The sequence below is a fragment of the Macaca nemestrina genome, chromosome 6 (assembly GCF_043159975.1).
Source record: "Macaca nemestrina isolate mMacNem1 chromosome 6, mMacNem.hap1, whole genome shotgun sequence".
Lineage (NCBI taxonomy): Eukaryota > Metazoa > Chordata > Mammalia > Primates > Cercopithecidae > Macaca > Macaca nemestrina.
Genome location: NC_092130.1, coordinates 92,383,924 through 92,410,728, shown reverse-complemented (window position 1 = coordinate 92,410,728; position 26,805 = coordinate 92,383,924). Strand labels below are relative to the sequence as shown.

Sequence of the window (26,805 nt, the reverse complement as noted above, 5' to 3'; positions counted from 1 at the left end):
TGATCAAGTCAAAAATTTAAATCTCAGTTTCTTTGGGGATACTAATACTAGCTTAATTCATAAATTATTGCAAAAATCAAATGACGTATTTCTTAGTAAGCAATTTGTAATAGATAAAGAAGAGATATCATAATAAAATGAGTTATGATGGTGTCATTATTTACTAAATCCCAGACAGCAGTTCCTATATATGGTTGTTATCCAATGGCATATCTCCAAAATGTTTTGTTGGTTTTGCAAGGTCTTCCTCAGCTTCTCTTCTATTCAGAGAAATAGGAGTATAGAGTTCCAGGCAAAAGTAGACATTATACTTTAATTTCTAATGTTTCAAGTTAAGTAAAATGCAAAAGTTTTAAAAATGAATTCAGATTGTTTTAAGCAAAGCAAAACTTAAGCGTGTCAGTTAGCAAAAACGTTGTGTTTAAATTTTCTCAGCAGGTTAATTTTTATTTCTATGTTTTAAAATATGTACTCTCCTCTAAGCTGTTTTTTTATACATTTAGCATTACTATGTGTTTGATGGCTTTACTATTGTAAGGGCCATAATAATCTCATTTACTTGGAGCCTATTTACTAAAGTGCTGGGAATTTTATGTGTCTTAGTTCACTTTGTGCTGCTATAGTAGGATACCTAAGAATGGGCAATTGGTAATGAACAGAGACTTACTGGTTTGCAGTTCTGGAGGCTGGAAAGTCCAAGATCAAGGTGCTGGCGTCTGGTGAGAGCCTTCTTGTTTTGTCACCCTATAACAGAAGGGCCAAGAGAAAGGAAAAGAGAAAACTCATAGCTTCAAACCCTTTTTGTAATTGGCATTACTCCATTCATGATGGTGGGGCCCTCATGACGTAAGCACCTCTTATAAGGCTCCTCTTCCTAATACTGTTACATTGGGGATTAAATTTCCAGCAGAAGCTTTCTTTAAGACACATGAAAACCATAGCAATATGTTATCCTCAAAATCATGTTGTTAATTTGCTTAAACTACTTTACATTCACATTTCTACATTAATATATATTATAAATCTAAGATTCAATTTGAATTAGTGAATATTTACAAGAATATCTTTTTCAAAAATCTAAATTACATATGTGTTTGAAGTTATGCTTTAAATGTCTAATTTGATTTTCCAAAAATCTTTAAAAAAGATTTAATTGATCCTCATTATTTGCAGATTCTATATTTTCAAATTTTCCTACTTTCTAATTTCCTACTGGCTTATTTGTAAAAGCAAAATCAAAGCTATGACACTTTCCCAGTCATTTGTGGACATGCTCGAGTGGTAAAGATTTTAAGTCATCAATAGTACTTAAAAGTGACAGGGTTCAAAATGGCACGGGGTTTTGATGAACCTAGGGCAGAAACCTGAGTAAAAAAATTTACTATTCTTCAGCAGGGCATGGTGGCTCATGCCTGTAATCCCAGCACTTTGGGAGGCCGAGGCAGGTGGATCACAAGGTCAGGAGTTCAAGACCAGCCTGGTCAAGATGGTGAAGCCCCGTCTCTACTAAAAATACAAAAAGTAGCCAGGCATGGTGGTGGGCACCTATAATCCCATCTACTCGGGAGGCTGAGGCAGAGAATTGCTTGAACCCCAGAGGCGGAAGTTGCAGTGAGCCGAGATCATGCCACTGTACTCTAGCCTGGGCAGCAGAGTGAGACTCCATCTCCAAAAAAAAAAAAAAAAAAAAAAAAAAAAAAAAAAAAAAAAAAAAAAAAATTACTACTCTTCTTATTGCTACCCATATATAATCAATTACTATTTCCTTTGGACATTATCGGATAAATAATATGTTTATGAAATCCACCATTTCGGGACTTACTGAATAATTTTCTAACCATTCTTCCCAGTGGCTTCAATGTTGTATTTCTCACATCCATTTCATTGTCAAAGTTCACCATGATGTATTATTTAAAATAGCACATTAATATTATTCAATAACTGAAAAGAACTATTGTAAAAATTTAAAAATTATTTTTGTTATTTAAAATGTATATAATTGGATATTGATAATTTTTAATTGTATACATTTATAGGGTTCAGAGTGATGCTATGATATATGTATATAATGTGGAATGATTAAATCAAGCAAATGTATATACCCATCACTTCAAATATTTATTATTTATTCCTTCCTTCTGAAACATTTTACCCTTTGACTATTACCTCTCAGTTTTTCCCAGTCCCCAGGCTCTAGTAACCACCATTCTGGTCTCTGCTTCTATGTGCTTGATATTTTTAGATTCCACATATAAGCAAGTCCATGTGGTATTTGTGTTTCTGTGCCTGGCTTATTTCACTTAGCAGAATATCCTCCAAGTTCATTCATGTTGTCACAAATGGCAAAATTTTATTCTTTTTAAGGCTGAATAATATTCCATTGCGTGTATATTCAAAATCTTTTCTTCATCTATTCTTTGGTGATGGACACTTACATTGAATCCAAAACTTGGATATTGTGAATAGGACTTCAAAAAAACATAAGTGTGCAGATAGCTCTTCAGCATACTGATTTCAAATCCTCTGGATATGTTCCTAGAAGTAAGATTGCTAGATCATATGGTAACACTATTTTTAGTTTTTTAAGCAACCTCCATAGTGTTTTCCATAATGGCTGTATTAATTTACATTCCTTCCAACAGTGTGTACATCCTGACCAACACATATCTTGCATCTTTCTGATAATAGCCATTCTGGTAGATGTGAGGTAATGTTTCAATTTGCATTTTCCTAATTATTAGCAATGCTAAACATTTTTTAATGTATCTGATGGCCATTTGTGAAATTTCTTTTGAGAAATGTCTATTCAGGCTCTTTGCCCATTTTTAAATCAGGTTATTTGTTTTCTTGTCTAGCAAAAATTTTAACCCTAAAAACAGTGTTTAGTGGGTTAGGATGCCACCTGAGATTGTATGCAGAATGGGGTTAAAATGCTTCTTAGTGATTTGTGTCACCCTTGGAAAATATATACAATCTTTTATCAGATTATACAAAGAGTCTTGATCATGTATCCTACCAAAATAAAAAATCTAAAGTCCTTAGGAAAACCTAAAAGGATTTTATTGTACTCTTGCTACATTTCCAGACTCGTCTCTTATCATTCCTTATTTATACTGCAGCAACATTAGACTGCTGTGGTTCCTAGCACACACCTTAGCTTTCCTCATAGAGACCACATTGATTGAATGCTTTTGTGTTTGTACATTCCTACACAGTACCTGGTTAACTCTTCCTCATTCCTTAAGACACTTTACCAAAAATTGGAAATGTATTAAATGGACTAAAAAAAAGGTAATAAGACCAGTGTATCTGAGCACAGCAGGAGGGAGTCCAGTGGTATAGCAGGATGTAAGAATGTCAGAGAAGTAGTCAGGGGCCAGATTACATGAAATGTTGTAAACTGGGCTAGGAGGTTGGAATTTTATTCTAGTGTGATGAAAAGCCATTAGAAAGTTGTAATAGAGAAGTCTAACATGAAGTGATTTCCATTTCTTAAAGCGACACTCTGTGTCTACCTACAAATAAGGGGAAAAAAATTCCAAAACAACAACAAGAAATACGACTCTGATGTTATATAGAAAATAGACTGTAGGAGGAGAGATGGGAGTAGTGAGACAAATTTTGAGGATATTACAATACTCTATCCAGGACGATGGTTTTTTAGCAAGGATTACAGCAGTGACATTGGAAAAAAGCAGTCCTTCTGGCTTTAGAATGGGATATGCTTTGGAGGTCAAATTGATGGGGCATACTGATGAACTGTATGAGAGAAAATTGAGATAACTCCTAGATTTTTGATGCTAGTAATTGGATAGATGATTGTGCCATTTATTGAGTGAGGAAAAAAAAGGAAGCATGCCTCCTTATATTCTTGCTTGGGAGATTGAATGAAGGGTAATAGGCATGATATAAATATGTAATCTATACAGAAAAATGAGTTTTCTATCAGGTAGATAGGGTTTCTATTTAAGCATGTTGAGTTTTAAGTATCTGTGAATGTCTAGGTCTAGAAAGTTATATCTAATTCTAGGAAAGTTTTTGTTTTCCATACAACATTAGAAATAATTTTAACATTTAAAATCATTATTTTAATAATACAAATTAGGTTATTAATTAGGGATAATTTTTACCTTTAAAAGCAGTATTGCAATAATATTGACCTTTAAAAGCAATATGCTTCCTTTGAGGATGTTTATGAAATAACTCTGTGTACAGTGCAAACTATAAGGAGATGAAGGCTTCTGAGCTCATGCAGAAAGATTCACATTTAATTAGACTCATCCACATAATGCTTCAGACTTCTTTTGTGAGTATTGATGATAGGGATTTATATATAACTTGACTTGATTAATTGCAGTTAATCCATTTTTAGACAATTGGCTTTCTAATAAAGTAATAAATAACCCTTAACAAAATCCTTTGAGAATATAGGCTGCAATTTTTAAAGTTTGACAATTGAAAGGGCACTAATGGCTGTAATATTGAATCCTAAATAAAGATGACAGATTTTGGCCTTTTGAGATTATTGCACAAAGTAATATTTCAATATTATTTTCTGTATATGTGTAATAAATACTTTGATAGTTTTAAGCATGATACATTATGATTTAAATTCAGGTACCTCATAAACAGGCTATTTACTTTTCTTAATTCTTTCTTTTGTCTACTCATTGGGTTAAATTTGCCTCACTCTGTGTCATGCTGGCAATGCTTTCACTTCTTTGTTAGCACTCATCCATGAAATCAAGACATGTTACTGACATCTCCTATCAGATGTCTAATAGAATCTCAAACTTCACTTGGTCCATGGTAGCTCCTGCTATTCCTTGCAGCAAATGCTTTCATTGCCCCTCAGCATGCCTCCATTCACTCTCTGAAGCTTGTTTAAACTTTCTCAGGTAAATGTTCTGGCTGACTTTCCATTTTCACCTGCAGTAACTGCATCTTTGTCTCCGAAGATTCTTTACCCCCACAAACTGTAGAAACCCACTAGGATGATGCCAACTATGCAGAGGAATTAACACCATTTAACAAATTACTACTCGGAGTTGATAAATACTTCAGTTCCTCACCTCTAAGGTGGAATAGTTCTGAGCTATCTGTGGTGCTCTGTTTCACCAAATTTTCTCACAGTCACTCCCTGGGTCAGCTGGCTTAACAGGACACATCTGTAGTGACAGTTTTCTTTTTCTTATTTTCCCTCAACACTTCCCTACTCATTCTTTGATCTTCTCAAATAGACAGCTTGTGCTCAACTCATTGTCTCATGGTTTGCTTCTAGAGTCCAAAGCGAGAGTCTCCCAAGAAACTATCTCTGAGGGTTCTATAGACTTTTTTTGCATATTGTTTTGTAGTCTTATAGCAATTCCTGTCCTCAATATGTGGTAGAGATAGACAATGAATATTTTATTGTAATCCAATGTCAAAGGTGAATTTCACCTATTGTGTTGTATATAATAGATAAAAGTACAGGAAAATAAAAGAGCTGATTGAAATTCAGCACATTCAGACTGGCAGTTTCCAGAAGGATTTCCAGAATGGCATTATCATTTTAATATTTCAGTGAAAATAATTGCTCGACTAGCAATGACTTGTTGATTATTGTGACCATCCCAATCACTTCTTTAAAGGCTGGGGGGAGGGGGAGGTAGAAAGATAGGGAAGATCAGGTCTCTGTTTAGGAGTTTGTAGTCTTTTCTCCTACCTGTTTTGGACTTATAGTTTCTATCTTTTTGGGGTAATGAGGAAGAAAAGAAGAAGGATGAGGAAGAAATAGAGATAGAAGAAAACAAGGAGAATAATAAGGAGGAAGAAGATCAATCATCTGTTTGTAGAACTAAATTTCTAAGCAAATAGAAAGCCCATTAAAGGGGTCTTCAGGTAGCTACATGAGAAATGTTCCTTCATGACTGAAGAGATAGGAAAAAGGTACCCGCAGAATGATAGCTTTGAAGCCATTTTCTAAGGGCCATAGTGTGTCTTCTCTTTGCTTTGACTTTGGCACAATTGATCTCTGGGTCATTACAGGAATAATAGCATAAGTGCTCAGGCAACCTAAATGAGGCTTCTGAAATTCTACAGGTGGATGGGGAATGCACACAGTATAAAGAGCTATTGAATTGAGAGCAATTTCTTATTTACAAACACATATTTCTTAACACATGGTTTTCCATCTTTTGGAGAAGCCTGAACTTGATTTTGTTTCTGGCCATGTGTGTTTGTGTGTGAGGAGAGAGGGGACTGAATGGAAAAGGGCTTAAACCTGGGGTATGATTATGGCAGTTCCAATGTTCCCTCACAGGAACATAATAATTGCCGTTAGCAATGTCTTTTCCAAAGTTGAAAACTATAGCGTAAGTAAAATAAATGTTTATAGATATCAGGCCTTAAAGCCGGTGAAATTGAAACAAACATTCTTAAGTTGCTCCTTAGAGATGCACACAATTAATTGAAGTCAGATAATTGCATGTGTAATGGCTTCTTGTACACTAAGTACCTGTTTACAAATCAAATTATTCAATTTGGAGTCTCAAGTGTGTGCTTTCTATGCTCAATTAACCCCTTATGACTATGCATAAACACTAGTTTATAAAAATGTGACTTTTAATATTTTTAAGATCATCTAAATTATAGTACAAATTTATACAATGAAGTATAAAATAAAAACCTGTTATTAATTTGTAAGTTAAGAGATGCAACATATCAAGTATTGCTCTGAGTTATTTGCTGCTGTTGTTTCAGGTTTACATGTTTATGTGTGAAGCTTGTATTTAAATAAGTTTTCTATGCAACTGAGATACACTCTAAGAGATACACGCCTCATAAAAACATGCCTGATAAAAATCTAAAAGGGCAACTTTCTGAAGACATTTGAGAGTAGCAACCATGCTGCTCCTAACAGAAAAGTACCATTATTAGAATTATTCATTTAATTATTTACTCATTTGAATGTTGTTGCACACCTTATATAGAGTACCATTGAAAGTGTACAAATAGGAAAAAGACTTGATCCCTACATTCCACACATGATTATATAGATCCGATCCATAACTCTAAGGATGAAATAAGCATAGTGGTGTGAGCTCATACTCTTAGACAAACAAGCTTTAAAGCCCAGTTCCATATCTTAAGAAATGAGCAAAACAAGAATCATTATATCATCACTGAGCTTTAGTTTTCTTATCAATAAAAGTGAGCCAGTATAACACCTTGCTCAGGTATGAATCTGAAAACTATAAAATGTTTATCATATTCTAAAGGCACATAGGAAAACATGCATCTTATTGTTCTCAAAGTTACGGAAAAATATTCCACTCTTTTTAGTGATTCAATTTCTATCATTTTTATAAATGGGTAAGATAAAAAAAGCTCTTAAATGGATAATGAATGCCACAGGTAAAGTAAAATCCTTTCATAGGTAGGCTCAAAAGAACCAAGAATAAGATTAAGATTCATATAGTGAAGTTATATTGTCAGCTTGAAAGCTGTGTAATCATTTGGCTAAACAAATGGTAAATAATAGGGTCAGAGGACAAATTATAGAATGTATAAAGTAGATAAAAATTGCATTTAGTACTGTCATAGATATAGGCCTACTTTCAGAGCTAAAAGGCCTTTGATGCGAAGAATATGGTAAAAACTAGAAAAAAAAACCAATTTGAGTTAAAAATTCTCATTTATTTCCTATTAAACTCTTCAACTAGAGTAAATATTTGAAATAATTATTCTCTCCAGATAAAAACACAAGAATATCATATAGCACTTGGGATGAAGATAGAACATAATCCTATTTAATTTTTATATTATCACTTTAAAAGGTTCTCTTCAGTAATAAAACTTTGCTTTTCAGTGGTAGGAAAGAAAAATAAAGAGATATTCCTGGCATTGGTTTTCCTACATACAAGAGAATTGATAGAGGGCTATTTATTAACTTCCTGAACATTACTGCTTTTAGCATTCATTTTGGTGACTGAATATTGACTGCTTGAATTGGGTAAAGTTCACTCGAGTAAAGGAGTCTATATTTGTTTTACTTGGTTCCTAAAATATAATTATATTTTATTTTTATATAATATATTTAAGGCTTATAGGGTCAGGAAAAAAAGGCCTTTAAATATTTGTTTCCTCTTTTATTCCCTCCCTTCCTCTCCCCTTTCCTCCTTTTCTAACATTTTTTGTCAGTCTTTTCAAAATGAGATGGGCAGTGTTCCCTATTTATGTTCTCTTGAAGGGAAGAAGCCCTTGAGACAAAAAAAAAAAGTTAATCATTGACTACTTGTGCCCCTGATGATTTGACTATACATGTTTAATATCTACAATGAGTTAGGTTTAAAAGGCTGATAGGCTGATTCTTCTATTATAAAATAACCATAGAGCTGCCAAACTCCACTCACTTTTGTTTGTGGCTAAGTAAAGGATATATATTAAAAAATAACCACACACCCATCATGTACTTTGCACTGATTTTTATAAATCATGCTTCCTATAGTAGTTGCACATTTTAAGCAGTAACCCAAAGCATTTAGGCTTGACATGACAGGCCCTTATGCATGACAGGCTTTTGTGACTCCGTCAGACAGCTTCTGAGTATGTTTTTGCTGTAGCGATTTTCTTCATAGTCTATCTCGTTTTCACAAATGCATTGGATTGTTAGCTGAAGTGTATTAGTTATATAGTCAACACTGGGAACAGGATATACCTGTAGTTCCATTAGATGTAAGAGGAGTTTTGAAAAAACCACCAGTTGATCAAGTATTCATTACTGGAGAGATGATATTTTATAGCTTTTCAAAATAGTAGGCTGTGGCTTTACTTCTTCCTGAAATAGTGGGAAAGAAATGGAAAAGCAATCTCATTTACTCCATCTGTCTCATTTAGCTTTCATTCCAACTCTTTGTATTAAAAGTCATTTTTTCCATGGTTATCTTTTTAGAACAAATGTGATTTAAAACATGGTGGTTATGTAGAAGAAAAAAATGGCATTTGAGCAATTTGAGGCATAAACTCAGCAAGTAGCTGTCTTTAAAAAAATTGTAAAAGAAAAAAATGGATACATGCAGAATATTTGTATCAGTGGCACCAACATTTCTTTTAAAAAGCAGATCAATTTTCCAGGGACAGAAAAATGTGACTTTTTGCTAAAGATGTCATAGTAATCTTCATGGTATTAATAAATAGACAAGAACATTTTCAGGAGTAGCACTTAGTAATGGCAAGCGCCTGAGTTTTCTGAAATAGCGTAATGTCACAGAATCTGACCATTGCTTTTTTATTTCCTTAAAGAAAGTATGACATTGAAATATCCTTATGCTTTCTACCATTTCTGATGGTAAATATGTAAAGAAACAATGTTACTTTCACCAACCTAAAGAAAAATACAAAACCAAAAGAACCATCAAGATATATAACCTACTGATATCAACTTATTTACTGAATGGAACAGATATTTTCCACATCTTAGAAAAAATTAAGACTAAAATCTGGCATTTTTCTTCTTTATGTGCTACTCATCATCATGTATTAGAATTTCTTAGGTCTAAAGTTTATTTTGTGGAAAACAATGAAAATTGTTTTTGTTTGTCATAAAGGTGATGAACAGGTGATGTCTATTTTACATGAAGGTATTTTGAATACACAAGTAATAGTGCGTGTGCTCTGGGTTTCTACAGCCAGTGGTGACTTAAGATGGCCACGTGTATTGTTCATGGTTCTCATCAGATCCCCATTTGGCAAGGTTATGCATTTTCATTAGACTGGCCTGCATACTACATTCTGACTTATGGAAGATTCTATCTTCACAAGCTAACAATTTGAATTAACAGCTAACCATTCTAACAATATTGCATTAGAATGGTTGGAATCTTGGTCATTGGTTCTTTTGTTTTCTGGTTTTAAGTGTGTGGTAATGGAAGCTTTTAACATAAACGTGAATTATTAGTAATAATTGCAGGCCTGGCCCAGTGGCTCACTCTTGTAATCTCAGCACTTCAGGAGGCTAAGGCGGGCGGATCACCTGAAGTCAGGAGTTTGAGACCAGTCTGGCCAGCGTGGTGAAACCCCGTCTCTAGTAAAAGCACAAAAATTATCCAGGCTGGTGGTGGTGCCTATAATTCCTGCTACTCTGGAAGCTGAGACAGGAGAATCGCTTAAACCTGGGAGGCGGAGGTTGCATTGAGCCGAGATTGGGCCACTGCACTCCAGTCTGGGTGACACAGCAAGACTCTATCCTTAAAACAAAACAAAACAAAACAAAACAAAAACAAAAACTAAAACTAAAACTAAAACTAAAAGAACCATGAATAATAATTGCAAACTTCCTGTAAATTCTACTAGATTATAATAATTCAAACTCAGTATGGGTCTATGTATTGAGAATCTCGCTGAGACAGATTTTTAATTTGGAGAATACACTTCATTTTCTTAATCATGCTTTCAAATGGATAAGATTCTTGTTACTGACTTTTTATCTTTGATTTTTTCCCTTGGATCCACTAATTATGAGAATAAAAGCATTATTTGTCAATACCAATGGTGTAGGTGATGATACTATTTTTCTATTTTAATTCTATATTGTTGAACCATATGATTGGCAAGACAAATAATGCTGAAGATTTTAAGGAGAGATGCATGCTCTGCATTTAATGAAGAAAAATACAAAGGATTGGATCCATCAAGATAAAAATATTTTGAGAAAAGAAATAATAGTATTCAGTTCCCCGATTGAACTTAATGGGTTTACAATGATCTCAGTATTTTGCATTAATCTGTTCCCTCTAATTCATTCTCTTTCTCATATAAAATAATATAAAAATGCTACCATTTGTTTATATCATTTTTTCTTCAATGAGCTTACATATCATTTACTTCATAATATTTTTAAAGTGACATAATTCTTTAATGTATCAGTACTTTTTTGAAGAGCAATTATCATGTCTTCTTGATTTGCAAGAGAAATGTGAAATTAGATTATATTCCAAAATATTTTGTAAGAGTCATGAAATAACCTGATAACCTAAAAAGTCACAATAGGAGATAAATACAATGAACATGATTTTTTTTTTTTTTTTGAGACGGAGTCTCACGCTGTTGCCCAGGCTGGAGTGCAGTGGCGCGATCTCGGCTCACTGCAAGCTCCGCCTCCCGGGTTGCCGCCATTCTCCTGCCTCAGCCTCCTGAGTAGCTGGGACTACAGGCGCCCGCCACCGCGCCCGGCTAATTTTTTTGTATTTTTAGTAGAGACGGGGTTTCACTGTGGTCTCGATCTCCTGACCTTGTGATCCGCCCGCCTCGGCCTCCCAAAGTGCTGGGATTACAGGCTTGAGCCACCGCGCCCGGCCACGAACATGATTATTTTTAAGGTATGATTTTCATCATCTCTAACCAATATTAATAGAAAGAAACAGATGCAGCTGAACACAGGCACATGAACAGAGGCACATGAAAAAGAGATGAGTGAAATGTGAAAATGGTTGTTGAGAAATACTCTCCAAAAATGTTTAAAATAATGGGGTACAGATCAAAGTATATACCTAGTCAGATGAAGCTTCATCTGTATTTACAGCCACTCCACATTACTCAAATTACCATCTGAGCTCCACCTCCTGCCAGATCAGCAGCAGCATTAGATTCTCATAGGAGTAGGAGCCTGGGTGTGAACTGCACATACGAGGGATGTAGGTTTTGCGCTTCTTAAGAGAATCGAATGACTGATGATCTGTCACTGTCCCCCAGCATCCCTAAATGGGACCATCTAGTCACAAAAAACAAGCTCAGGGCTCCCACTGATTCTACATTATGGTGAGTTGTATAATTATTTAGTTATATATTACTATATAATGGTAATGAGAATAAAGTGCACAATAAATGCAATACTCTTGAGTCATTCTGAAACCATTCTCCTTACCCAAGTCCATGGAAAAATTATCTTACACAAAACCGGTCCCTGGTATCAAAAAGTTTGGGGACCACAGCTCTATTGAATTTATCATTTTATTATCACTTTTGTTTTCAGAAATTTTCACTTATAGCTATATCTTAATCTAGAGCTTCTTATACTTGAAAAATATAAATGTCATTTTTAAAGGAAAAAATCATAAACGCACAATCTTATAATAATGTATGTTAATTGCAATAGTATTTAAAATGGTGGAAAAATAAAACCAGATACAAGTCCCTTATGCTAATAGTGCTCACAAAACGATAACGCCAAACAAATTAAACATAAACTATAAAAACAATAAAATTCAAATTAACAGCATTAATTTTTCTTCGACAAATAAGGCTGTTTTGCTGCAACAAAATTGCCTTTCATGAATGTGGAGACCAGCTTCTTAGGCACAGGCTCTTCCAGGCAAACTGTCATAAAATTTTCCATTTCAAGCTGTCCCAAGGTTTTTATGCATATATCAGTGACACTACTTACTGTTTTGTTGGTTTGAATTGTGTTATTGTGTCCAGTTTCCCTCTCAACCCCTAATAAGGAGCCTGTGATAAAGTACTGCTATTGCCAACTCAATAACATGGAATATAGAAACATAGCCACTCAAATATTAATATTTAGTCTTAGGCAGCCAGATGATCCAAAATGCTTCAAGTAATTTTTAAAGGTTTTCTTATTGAGTGTTCAGGGATCTTAGGAATAGTTTTGGAAAGTCCCAGGGATCCTCAGAACTCAGTGGAGGAGTATTAAATCAGCTGTGACCAAAATACAAAAGAAATTACTTAAAAAAAATCATGCTCACATATCAGACTAAATATGTTAGTGAAAGGAAACAATGTACAAAAAAAAAAAAAAAAGCAAATAACATAAAAACAAAAGGAAAATTCTCCAAACATAAGGTTGCAATATCAAAACAAGAGAAATTTAGAAAAAATTATATAAAAGAACAAGAAAATTGAATTTATTTAAGGTATAGAGGGTACATGTGCAAGTTTGTTATATAGGTAAATTATGTGATGCTAAGTTTTGGGTCCTATTGATCCTGTCACCCATATAGTGAACATAGTGCACAATAGGAAATTTTCAGCTCTTTTGTCTTTCCCTCTCATACCCTTTTGGGGTCCTCAGTGTCTATTGTGCCCATGTTTATGTCTGTGTGTACCCAAACACATTGAATTTCTAAAAATGAAAACCATAAAATACAGGGTATTGTGTTGTAATGTGGTCCTCATATATTTTTCCCTGTGAAAAGAAAGAAGAAAGAGAAAGAAAGAAGGAATGAAAGAAAGAAAGAAAGAAAGAAAGAAAGAAAGAAAGAAAGAAAGAAAGAAAGAAAGAAAGAAAGAGAGAAAAAGCAGTGCTGATTTCAGGGATAATAGTGGTAGAAGGATAGAGTCAAATCGAAGATAGGCTACGGTTAGGACTAAATACAAAATAACTAGAGCTCAAAGAAGGGTATTCAAACTCTAGTCAATTTAAACAGAATCCAAAACAAATTAAAGTGTGAAGAAAATGTCAAATGTGTTCAAAATTCTTCTTTAGGGATTTAGCTTTGGTTGGCAGCCAAGTCTTTGTCCTTTGATATGAATTGACATCTATCTAAATTTGAGATGATTTTCATTTTCTTTTATTACTTTTGCCTCCTGAAGCAGAATCCCATCAACAACCCCTTCTTACCAATAGAAAAGAACAGCCTTGCAGGAGAGAAGAAAGGACCTTAACTACGTGACCTTCCTGCAGAAATGTAGGATGGCTTTATGATGTTTGGCAGCAGGGCCATCTCTGTGGCATTCTGCATTGTTGTTTTGCTTTGGTAATTATTGAAATGCTAATTCAGTTGCAGTTTATAAAAAAATGTTTGTAGTAACATCGCATTACTATTTTTCACCAAATTCTTTGTTACGATTTTCTCCAAATGTGAATGTGAAATTGATATTTGGGTATTACAATTCAAAGCAAATTCAATTCTTAAAACTTTTATTGGACATATCCAGTTCCAACTTTCAATTTAATTGAGGTAAAAGATAAAGTAATAATGGGAACTTGTAAGAGATTCTTTCTTTGTTTGCCTGTGTCAATACATTTTCTGTTTGTGATAACAAAAAGGAAAAAATAAACATAATCATACAATATAACTTTCACTTTTATATTTTTTCCCTGTGTATTTGCTGAAACATATGTTACATATATGTAATCCATGCCTTTTGTATTCTTCTGGCTCCCATGAATGATATATTGTAAGCATTTTCATTTTGCTATATAGCATTTTAATAATATATAAAATTAATTTCATTAATTAAATTGTGCCATAAAAGATTAAATTATCTCAGAATCCAAAAAAAATTTAGAAGCTGAACAGAAGCTTCAAATATAATCACTCAAATATCATCATTGTTAACATTTTTATTTTTTGAAATATATATGTGAATATAAACACATTTGTAGGAATTTCTGTTGGTGCTGCACAAATATCCCCTAGACCCTCATTGGCACGTGCCCATGATATCCTCTTGAAAACATCAATGATGCTGTTCTTGAGAACATTCTTTCAGTTGAAGTGTTGCTGAGTCAATGCCCCAGGAAACAGTTTTTAGCCCAATGATGAGAATTAGAAGATAAAAAGCTCAGCTTCCTTGAAACTCAGATGGAATGACTTTAAGACATTGTGGTGGTTTATTCCTATTAGATGTGGAACTCTTCTAAAGAGAAACTAAGGCTGTAGCATTCTCCATTAGCCTGACAAAGCTTATGGAGTTTCTTCTTAACCAATCATCTTTTCTTCCCCTCTTTTCACAGAGGTCAGACCTGTACCATGATCTGAAGAGTCTTTCTTCTAACTTCTTTCTACTCTTTACTCTTCACATGTGTTTCCCCAATAAATCTCTTGTATATCTAATCCTATTTTGCCTGCTTTTCAAAAAATACAAACTAACACAAGTAGTGCCAGGACTAGTGGGAGAAAACAAAGGTAAAATGAAATTTTGGGACTGGTCAACGAATGACCTAATGGTCAAAATGGTTGCAATTGGCATAGCAAAGATAACACTAAAGTAAAAGCTATAGCTGCTACCAGGATACTCTGGACTTCAGATGAAGAAAGGAGTCACCACCTTGGCTAGAATAATTGATGATTATAAGCAGGAAGTGGAAGGACTGCATTTACACAGTTGGTGCATGTAGGCAAATATATGGAAACTGGGTTACCCATGTGGACCTCTTGAGTGCCCTCATCCCCATTGTAACTGAGTGGACATTTACAACAATTAAAGCCTGAGAAGCCCATGATTTCTGCTTAGGCCCTCAGGAATGAAGATTTGGATCACAACACATTATTAGGCACCAAGATCTGTCAAAGTAATAGCTGAAGGTTAGGGGATTGTTTAGAATGGATAGAGAAGAGAAAGGATGAGTATAATTTATGACCCCAAAATCAACTACAGTGGTGGATGGTGTAGCTGGTGTTGCCAGTCTCTCGATTTTAAGTTTCCCTTAAAGAAGGGAAGGTCATAGGAAAGATGGTGATGCCACTCCTTAAACTTGCATTGAGAATCAGCTTTGTGCAATGCAGTGGGTGAAATGTACAATCTGTGAAACTATGCCCAGATATTGCTCTGCAAGGAGCATAGTTGACAGACAGTGCTAGCTGCCAGCTTTCTGGATCCACCACTACATTTGTGCAGCAGGCATACTTCCTCAGAGCTACTCTGAGTGGAAAACTGAGCAGAGTGAATTACTAATGCCAGCCCATTCTTGCTAGGTCTGGGATTCCTCTAATGTGTATTGGCCTAAAACTCTCAGAATTGCACTGATGTTTGAGACTCTCCCTGTCAAATCCTCCTTCCGCAGGTGGTAGACCTGGACTGCACTCTAAATGCTCTCTCTGACCACTCTTTCTTCCATTTATCCTTAATAGACATTTCCTCTAATAAATGTATAGCATGTTTATTCTGCTTCGCAGAGTACTCAAACTAACACAAGCATATTCCAAACCTTCTCCCAGAGGATTCCATGGGAATCTAAGTCCAGTTGCCCACAGCAATTATTAGCCTGCACATTAGCATACCCTGTTTTGAACTCTTTGCATTCTCTGTCTTATATCCCTATTCCTCTACTAGTTCCTCCTGAGATTAAATTAATGCAGTGGTTTTAAAATAAATCTACAAAGTTTTTAATACTCCTTTCAAGAGATGGAGCCTAATTTTCCTCCTCTTGAACATGAACTGGTATTACTCACAGAGCTCTAATAAAGAGAATGTGGCAGAAATGATGTATGTGCTGCTAATAGCCAGCAACAAACTAAGACCTCCATCTAACAGCCATGTAAGCAAGCCCTTTCAGAATCAGAACATCTGTCCCAGTTAAACCTTCAGATGATAGCTGACAACTTGAATGCAGCTTTAGAAGAGACTTTGAAGAACTATCAAGCCATTTCTATACTCCCAACCCTCAGAAACTACATGCGATAAATATTTGTTCTTATAGCTACTAAGCTATCAGGAAACGTGTTATGCAAAAATAGACAAGTAATACACTATTAAATCCATCACATATACTCAAATCCTTCTCTCAGGATCAACTCTGGAGAAATACTTGTTTTGCTTTGTTGTGCTTCATTTTATTGTGGTTTGTACAAATTGAAGATTTGTGGTGACCCCGTGTCGAGTAAGTCTGTTGGTGCCATTTCTTCCAAGAGTGTGTGCTCACTTTGTGTTTCTGATCATTAGTATTTTTATTTTAGCAATAAAGCATTTTATAATTAAACTATTTGCATTCCTTTTTTAGACATAATGCTATTGTGCACTTAACAGATTATAACATAGCATAAATATAACATTTGTAGGCACTGGAAAACCAAAATATTCGTGTGACTCTTTATTGTGATTTTCACTTTATTGCAGTGGTCCTGAACTGTACCTGCAATATCTCTGAGGTATGCCTGTGGGATTCTGAGAAGTTATATTTGTGTCATACATTTGCATTACTTGTCTAATGTTGCTCAACAAGTCTGCTAATAACTTAGTAGCCTAAAACAACAAAAATTTATCTAACATAGTTTCTGAGGGCTGGGAGTGTATGTGTTTATGTAAATGTACACACAGGTAAAACTATATATAAGTATGTATATATGCACACACATACTTTATAATATATGTACATATGTATATACACACATACATATTTTAGTGCACAAGTCATTTAGTCACAAGAGTTTTTTACTTTAAACATATTTTGAGTAATTAAAAAAATTATGTATGTGGCATCATTATTAATCACTTAGTAGTATTCTATTATTTGAATGGTTTATAGTGTTTATTTTCTGTTTGGTGAGAAATTCAAGACATTTCCCATTCATAGGCTCTTGCTTTCTACTTCTTAAAAATTGATTAAAATATACTGGATTATAACCATTGATTAAAAATGCAAAACATTTAATCACTTGTGCCTTATTCTGTGACACAATTCGAAATTTTGCTCATCTTGCAGCTATAATTAGAGCAAAGGACAGATGGTAAAGGTTTAAAGTGATGTGTTTATTAAAATTATGTAGGCTGCCAAATAATTTCGCACCATCACATGTGTTTGTTCATTAGCTGCTTCATTGAGACAGGGTTAATGAAATTTGAAGTTGGATGCATAGAATAATAAGTGACTCCGGTGTCTACATATACAATATCTGTTTACTATTAAAGGGGACAGAAAAGAATGCCATGACCAACTCTTTTAAATAGTTTTAGTTTAATCATATTTCAATATGATAAAACCTTCTAAGAAGTCTTAGATGAATTAATAAAGTAGATAAACATTCTGGGTGTACGGAGGATTCTGATACTAGGTATGGCTTTTCTGTGTGAATGTAGCTATATCTCAAATAAAAGTAAGCACTAAGAGATTTTATTATGAGATAGGCCAGGTGCAGTGGCTCATACCTGTAATCCCAGCACTTCGGGAAGCCAGGGCAGGAGGATTGCTTGAGCCCAGGAGTACAAGACTAACCTGGGCAACATAATGAGACCCCTATCTCTACTGAAAAAAATAAATAAATAAATAACTGGGCCTGGTGGTGCCCTTCTGCAGTCCCAGCTACTCTGGAGGCTAAGTTTGAGTGACTGCTTGAGCCCAGGAAGTTGAGGCTGCAGTGAGCCATTATAGGGCCATTGCACTCCAGCCTGAGCAACAGACCAAGACCCTGTCTCAAAAAATATATATAAATAAATACAAAGAGATGAGTACAGTGGCTCATAGGAATTCACTAGACATTAAAGACAATTGAAGTCAGGGACTCCAGTGCCATTAGTCTATTTATTGACTCATTTTCTCTAAATGCAGGTCAGTGTCCTCTAATTTTTGATCTATAGCATTCCTAAGTAACAATAAAACAAAAATTGTAACAACCAACACCATCAGTTATTAAGTATTCACTGTCAGGTACTCAATATATATTTTATTCTGTATAATCCTCACAGGAGCCCAATAAGGTGAGTACTTCCATTATAACCAATTTACATGTGGAAACTGAGGCACATAGATTAATAACTAGCCTTTGATTGCATATCTATTGAGTGATAAAGAAAGAATTCAAACTTAGTCCTTCTGATTTGAGAGGCTCTGCTTTGTTGCTACTGTTCCACACTACAGTTCAGAGAAGCCTCTGAGAGAGACTAATTGATTTTCTGAGTACTAAGTTCAAATTCACCTGAAATGACTTCTTGTCACAGCTTGGATAACATCCCCACACCTAGTTCAAGTCTGCTGAGAGGACTAAACTATATCGTGCTGAATGGGCTTTTCTGCCTGAAACAATAGGGATAATTGGATCAATGCAAGTCTTTTCTAGAAATTAAAAAAAAATAAAATAAAAGCATATGACTAGGATACTCAGGAGAGTCTAAAACGGTGAGAAAATTTGAAGAAATATCAAGTTTTTGCTAGATTTGGAAAAGTGAATAATGATAATTTTTTCAGTTTTTAATAGATGATTAAGTAGTACTTACATAAAAAAGAGCACAAAGTGATTCAAGTAAGAAATGTTTTATTCAAGTACTTCAGTGACAGCTGATTCAATTTTACAAGCTTAATTTTTAAATGAATGTTTTAAAATCAGGAGGTATTCTTTGCTATGGCTCAATTGTAAAGTACAGTTCAGGGTTGAAGGACACAAATCTGTATAATACTAAATATCCTTGAGTGTTACATTTTATGCCTGGCAGAGTGCCTCTGCAAGGATTTTTGGTGAATTTATGGATTGTAGAAAGTTTTAGAAAGGTTTACAGTGAGAGGTGAGTAAAGCATGTCTCATCTCTGAGTTATTTGCTCAGGAAGTTTTCCTATTCTCCTACTGGATCTCTGGTACTTTGTGTCTCAGTTTTTGAGAGTACTTTAAAAATTAGGGATATTCAGCTCTTTTGGTATATGTTGCAAATATTTTTCTCCTTGTTTGTCAATGTGTTTTGATTTTGGTTATGTTATCTTTTTTGTCATGCAGTAAAATCAATGTTTTTATGTAACCAAATATATTTTTGAGTTATTTTGCATCATTTAGAAAGGAAAATTTGGAAGGTTGCTTGTTACACACCAATATTGTTTACAGTTTTAAATACTTCTGGAATACTTTAAAACTAGAAAGCTCAAAACTACTATAAAACCTTGCTAGAGGACCAAAAACAAAATAATATTTTACTGATGTCTTTATCAAAAAAAGCAAATTATTTATAAAAATTAGCACATATCAGTCTGGGCACAGTGGCTCACATCTGTAATCCCAGCACTTTGGGAGGTCAAGTCAGGTGGATTACCTGAGGTCAGAAGTTTGAGACCTGCCTGGCCAATATAGTGAAACCCCATCTCTACTAAAAATACAAAAAAATTAGCCGGGCATGGTGGCAGGAACCTGTAATTCCAGTTACTCAGGAGGCTGAGACAGAAGAATCGCTTGAACCCAGGAGGCAGAGGTTGCAGTGAGCTGAGATCGCGCCATTGCACTCCAGCCTGGGCAACAGAGTGAGCCTTCGTATCACAAATAAAAAAATTAGCACATAGCAACCCTTTGTATCAAACTTAACTCTTACTATTCCCTAACGTGAAGCTTATCAGGTAGAAAGATCTCTGTATTATGTTCCCCGTGACCAAACTATGTTTAGTCTGCTCTGCATATGCTATTCCCTCCTGAGAAATTTCCTCTTGTCTGTTGCAAATTGGTTTTTAGCAAGGTGTTCTGTATTTTACTGAGAAAGTCGTATATTTTATATAATTAAGTACTATGTACTAGAGAAGTGTGACAATAAAGGGGGCAAAGGAACTTAGTTATTAGAAGGGCTTAGGTTCAAATGCTGCAACTACCAATCCTGTCACTTATTAGATGCTGATCATGATACCTAACCCAGTTGAGCCTATTTTATAAATTGGGGATTCATATTTAACATTCTCAGCTGTACTGTATAAGTGTTATTTTAAATTTTTCTTCAATTTAAATTTCCTTTAATTTTCAATTTTCTTTGGCTTCTTAAGACCTTTCCATGTGCGCAACGGTATTTTATCCTTTCTGCATTCTGAAACTGAAAATATTACTAGAAACTTGTTTAATTATAAATTGTCTTATTATAAATTGTCTTCTTAATTATAAATCTTCTCTGGTGCTTAAACGTTCATTACGAATGTAATTTTCTGATAGATTATTGATTGTTAAATCCTCTCTTTGCTTATACAGGTTTACAGGAAAAATCATGGCTGTGTCTCATGACATTGGTAATTTGAAAAGTGCACAGTATGACCTAGTCAAACCAGTAGTCTAAAAAAAAAAAAAAAATACTTGCTGAATTAAACCACTTATTTCCAAAATAATTGGGCAAGTAAATAAATAATTTTATTTTATGTTATCTGCAAATGAACTATCTGTGTATAAAGATATAGTATTAGAAAGTTTTATATATTTGTATAGTAGTTTAATGATAAGTATAAATAGATCTGCATGAAAATACATTTATTAAAAAATGCAATTGTGATTTTGTGTCTACATTTTTATTCTACGTACACAGCCTTTTCTTTTAGTATGTAATCTTCATGATCATGCCAAAAAGTTTTATAGCTGTTCATCAATTCATAAATTAAAAAAGATGAAACTATCTTAAAAACTAGCATGAGCCCAAGGTCATGCCAGGCTATTGATGGCATTGTTATATTTTCCTAGTTTTCTTTTCTACATATGCATCTTTGAAGAACTAATTTCATTTGGCGAAGGATGCTTTGTAAGAGGATGATATTTTAGTATATTCCAATATTTCTCATCCTTTTCATTGTTACATCGCAAGCAGTCTTTTTAAACATTAAAAAATTTTTCTACTATGGAAATTTAATATTACAGATTGTATCTATTTCTGTAATGCATAGATAGATAGATAGATAGATAGATAGATAGATAGATAGATATAGATAGATACACGCTCTCTGTATAAAATAATTATGGTTCTTTGTTCCCCCTGAACCTCGTCACCAAGAACCAGTTGTTGTTCCCACTGGGGCAATTTTGAGAATGCACAGCATAGACTCATTAATAAACTTAAAACCTGGCTAATTTAGACATGTCAGGACTGCATCTGATTTTCAAAACATCAGCTAAAAATCCTAACCATACTCTGAGTATTGAGGTAAAAGTAGTATTATCTCGAAGAACTTTGGATTTTCTTCCAGATTGCTCCCAACAGAACTTTATAAAAGTTGAAATTCTTTTGTCTTTTAAAAATTATACATCTTGGTATAAAAATATACATATTTATAACATATAACATATAAAACTTTCGTGTTTAACCTAATTCTTAGAAAATCGGAGTACAGCAGAAGTCAATTTTTAACCAGAGGAAAGGATTTTCTGTCTTTTTTTATCCTTTTGTGCATATAATCTTATATTTCTTATAAAAAAATTTATAAATGACTAAAAAGAGAATATTTGAAGATGAGTTACAAATTCTTTCAAACAGTTATTTCCTTATTACCAATCCCTGTAAAATTTCTTTAATAATAGTGTTTTTATATCTATTTAATTTTTTATGTATTAATGTCTTTCATAGAACTTGCAGAATATTCTCACCTGATCTTGCTACAAAATTTTATTTGAAAATTTAATTAAGTTGATTTCCAAACCTCCTATTATTGTATGATTAAAATTATTAAAAAATTAATTTTTACTTATCATGAATCATGACTCTTAGTTTCTTCTAATTAGAATCTATATATTTTTTCTCCCATTGACATCTAAATATTTTGTGAAAAGTAAAAATAAATAGTTGTCACTAAATTTAAAAAGGCAACATTCTATTATCAAGAGATTACTTTTTTCCTCTGAGGTGAGCGGGTGGATAGCCTATATTAAGCAGGCCCGTACAGTTGCAATAACTAAAACTTCCAGGTTTAGTCTCTGGGATTGGAACGGTGCAGAGTGTAAGTGGGTAGAGCTGGAGAGCAGAGGCACATAAGGGGCAATGACAATAAGCTCTTCTCTATTCTTCTTCACGTGAACCCCTTTCTCTCCTATCTGATTTATATATTGAGCTTCTAGAAATGTTTTTGTTGGAACCAGAGGTTCTTATATCATCAAACCAAATGAAAACAGAAATTTACAATCACACTTGGAACTTTCAACCAGAAGGATAGTGGTTGAAGATTTAACCCAGAAAATTAACTCTTTTTTTTTTTTTTTTTTTTTTTTGAGACAGAGTTTCACTCTTATTGCCCAGGCTAGAGTGCAATGGTGTGATCTCGGCTCACCGCAACCTCTGCCTCCAGGGTTCAAACAATTCTCCTGCCCCAGCTTCCCAAGTAGCTGGGATTACAGGCTTGCACCACCATGCCTGGTTAATTTCGTATTTTTAGTAGAGACATGGTTTCCCCATGTTGGTCAAGCTGGTCTTGAACTCCTGATCTCCGGTGATCCGCCATTAACACCTGAAGAGGCTCCGTGACAGTGTTTCTTAGATTTCTGTCGCACATACATACAAATATTCCAGGGGAAAACATTCTATCTTCCCTAGTGCCTTCAAATAACATTTGTTTACCTTAAGGATATACATACAAATTATTCCCAAATAAACATTACTTTCTTTAAACTTTTTATGAAGCTTCACACTCACATTGTGTGGCTAATTAAATCATTTATGTTTTCAACTTTTTCAGCTGGATTTGCTGAATATGTACTACTTTCCAATCATTTTTTTAAGAACTTGGAATACAGCAAGAAACAAAACAGTATGTTCTTCTGCCAGAACACCTATCTCGCTGTCCTGTAGTCACTTCAAAGATTATTTTGTCGAGAACTCCTGTTACCCCTACTATGATTAGTAGTTTCATGATTTAACTAATTATGTGTACTGCATTAACATTAATAATTTGAAGCATATAATCATTCATATTGTTCCTAAGGGAAAGGAAAAAATTTAAATCTAAGGCAATATGATCAGATTTCCGTTTTTCAAAAAAGTATTTATCTATGTTTAGATTCTTATGTAAAATGGTATGTATTTATTGTGTATAATATGATGTTTTGATATACACATATCTATATATGATGAAACGGTTAAATTCAGCTAATTAACAAATGCATTACTTCACATAGTTATTATTTTTGTGGTGCAAATGCTTATCCACTCTCTTAGCATTTTTCAAGAATAGAACATATTGTCATAAGCTGTAGTTACTATGCTGTACAGTAGATCTCTTACACTTACTCATCCTATCTGACTATAAATATGTATCATTTGATCAACATCTCCCTAATGCCCCACGCTTCTACCACCCTAGTCGCTAGTAACTACCATTCTACTCTCTATTTCTATGTGATCCACTTTCTTAGACTCCACATTTGATTGAGAACATACAATATTTGTTTTTCTGTGCCTAGCTTATTTCACTTAACATTTTGTCCTTTAGGTTCTTCCATGTTATCACATATTACAGAATTTCCCTTGCTTTCACAGCTGAATAGTATTCCTTTTGTGTGTATATATACCACATTTTCTTTATCCATTCATTCATCTGTTGAAATTTCCATTTTAAAGGAGTGGATTTTTGAAAGATGGTGGTAACAGGAGCATAGTTGAATCTATCTAATCTTTGTATAAAGGCAGGCAAGACAACTAGTAAGTCTAAGCCAATGACATGAACAATATTCACAGAATAAAACAGATAATAATGCATCCCTGTGGATTTCATATACCACCAAGTTGGTAAAAATGCCAACATTTACATGACCTATAAATTATTGGCCTCTCAATGGGAGGAAGTTGAAGAAAGAAACAGAAATTCTGATAGCTTAGAGAAATGCTCCACAGATACACACTGAAAAGATTTGGGGGAAGATCTGAGGAGAAGAACAAGTGAATTCATTCACAGCAATTCACAGGGAAGTGCAAAGGGCAGTGATGTGACAAAGTATAACAGTTATGGCGCAGAGGAATCCTGGGTCTTAGTGAAACTAACAAGACAAAGCCCCATGCTAAGGAGAAACTGCTGGGAGTTCAATTAAAAATGAATAACAAAAGGAAATAGAGAAAGAGAAGATTCAGACAAAAGTAGAAAATCAGACTAAGGAAATTATATAAACATTTTTGATCAATTTGCCGAAACAATAGAAGAGTGATCTATAGAGATTAAAAAAAAAACAAAAACCAAAAAACAAAACAGAACAACAACAACAAAAAAAAGCATTACTTTCCAAAAACCTAAAGTTTTCCTATGTCACTCAAACATCCTAAAAACATGGAAAAATTAATTCCACATATTAAAAAACAACAACAAAGTTTTAGTCAAATTTTATCCTTAATTTATGTTTTTAAAAAAGCATAAAAAGCAGAGTAACATCCCAACGAGCAATAAAGTGCATTCGAGTGACTTGCTCACAGAACAGATGAATACAGTCACCTGGTATCTCAAAATGATCAAAAACTAATTTTAAAATGATAGATGCTATGAAAGAACAACACAAATCAATTCAGAAATAAAATGATTTGAGATGCAGATTTGATGAAAGAAGATACACTCAGAAAATAAAACGTCATTTCAGAAATCGAAATGAAATAGAAAGGAACATCACGGCAAAAATGAGTGATATTAGAAAAAATGTAAGATTGAAAGTGTGAAAATTTTACAAATAAAAAAACATAAAAATTTAGAATAACATATGATACACAGGAGGTATACACACATATATAATTCCTCCTTTTTTTTTCTTTAGGATGGAAAGAGCTCCTGAAGAACAAAAAGGAAAAACATTCCTATGAAACAAAGCGAAAAATAAGCATAGTTGAAGAAAAATTTCTTAACATAAAAGATAACTTCATGCTACATACTCAAAGGACATTGCTAAAATCAACTGAGAAAGGCAAGACATTATACTGTCAAACTTGACAAACTACAGAATTGTAAAGAAAAAGGAAAAAAATCTTTTGGGAATTCAGGCATAAAAAGCAAGTCATTTATAAAGAAAAGGAATTCAGATTGTTTTTATATTTTTCACAGGAACACTTTATACAAGAAGAAATTGAAATAACATATTTAAGATATTTAATAAAATAAAATATGGGCCATAAAGTTTTATATCTAGTCAAAATGAATTTTAAATATATAAGCTTCCAATAAACTGACTTGCATGTGCAAAGATATTCTCATAATCACTTACTGAAAAATCTACAAACTTAAGGCAAATACAAAATGAAGACATTGACATCAGAAAGAGATGATAAGCGTAAATACATTTTTTCCTATTTACTGGAGTAAAATAGATAACTTAGTAATGCAGTGCTCTCTGCTCTGCCAATGTGTATATGCTAAATTTGTTAAAAGTGTAGGAAGAAGCAGGACCGTGTTTGAGTATTAAGTGGGATAGTAAGGCAATAGCCTACTTCAACTGAGATCCTGGAGTGACAGGGTGTTTTGGGAAGGAGAGGTTACACGCTCACTTAAATATACTAGCTCACATTAGGAGACCATAAAAAAATAGAGAGTGTCAAATTATTATATTAACTTTTTAGTCTAAAATTAAAATTTTGAAAAAATAAAACACTCCGTAAAAGACAAAATATATTCATTCCTCTGAAACAGAGAAACAAAATAATATGACATAACTGATCAAATATAATGATGTAAATTGGATTAACTCAATAAAATAAAAATATCTTCAGAATGATTGACTAACAAAACAAATTCAACATTCTGCTATTTGTACAAGGCTCACTTAAATACATACAGAAGGTTAAAAATTAAAAAGATAAATATACAAGAGAAATTCAAGCAAAGGGAGGAGATCACAATATTAATATCTGATTAAAACAGAAATCAGGTAAAAAGTGAAATGTGATAGTTCCTTTGACCCCTTTGTGAGACTTGAGAAGGATTTGGCTGGTTTACTCAGCTCGCAGCTCTCAACCCCTTGCAGGAGGGGAAGCACACAGGTGAGCCGGTGCACAGGCCAGTACAAGCGCTTCTGGGCAACTGGCAGTAATAGAACTATGTGCGGGCCTGTGGCAGCATCTATGTTCTCACTTAGGTCAGTGCAGTTCAGGCAGGCTGTAAGGGATCTGCTGGAGCAGTTTGTTGCAGAAAGGTAGCAGCGGGGTCATTAACTCCTGCAATTCACACTGAGTATGCCTCCTTTTTCAGTATTGCCAAGTCCTGGACCAATTTGTGTACAGATCTCTGGCCAACTGTGAAACCTCTTCAGCCTTTCACCTGCATCATCAAATGTGGAGGACTGGAGGCAATGAGAGACTGATGCACACTCTGGAGAGAAACTGATGTGAGTTCTAATTCCTTCTCAAAATTCCAATATTCCATCTTCCTTTCCAGACTTCAGGCCCACCACTAAACTAGGGACTCAGACTTTA

At 34.1% G+C, this 26,805-nt stretch overlaps 1 long non-coding RNA gene across 3 annotated transcripts in view; it reads left to right on the top strand.

The window, feature by feature from the left end:
• LOC139363830 (uncharacterized) overlaps positions 1 to 26,805 on the top strand; it is a 125,017-nt gene that overhangs the window by 18,969 nt on the left and 79,243 nt on the right. For all 3 annotated transcript variants that reach the window (XR_011624863.1, XR_011624865.1, XR_011624864.1), the window contains exons 4-5: positions 25,158 to 25,304; positions 26,582 to 26,717. This is a non-coding gene — a long non-coding RNA (uncharacterized lncRNA). The remainder of the gene's footprint in view (positions 1 to 25,157; positions 25,305 to 26,581; positions 26,718 to 26,805) is intronic.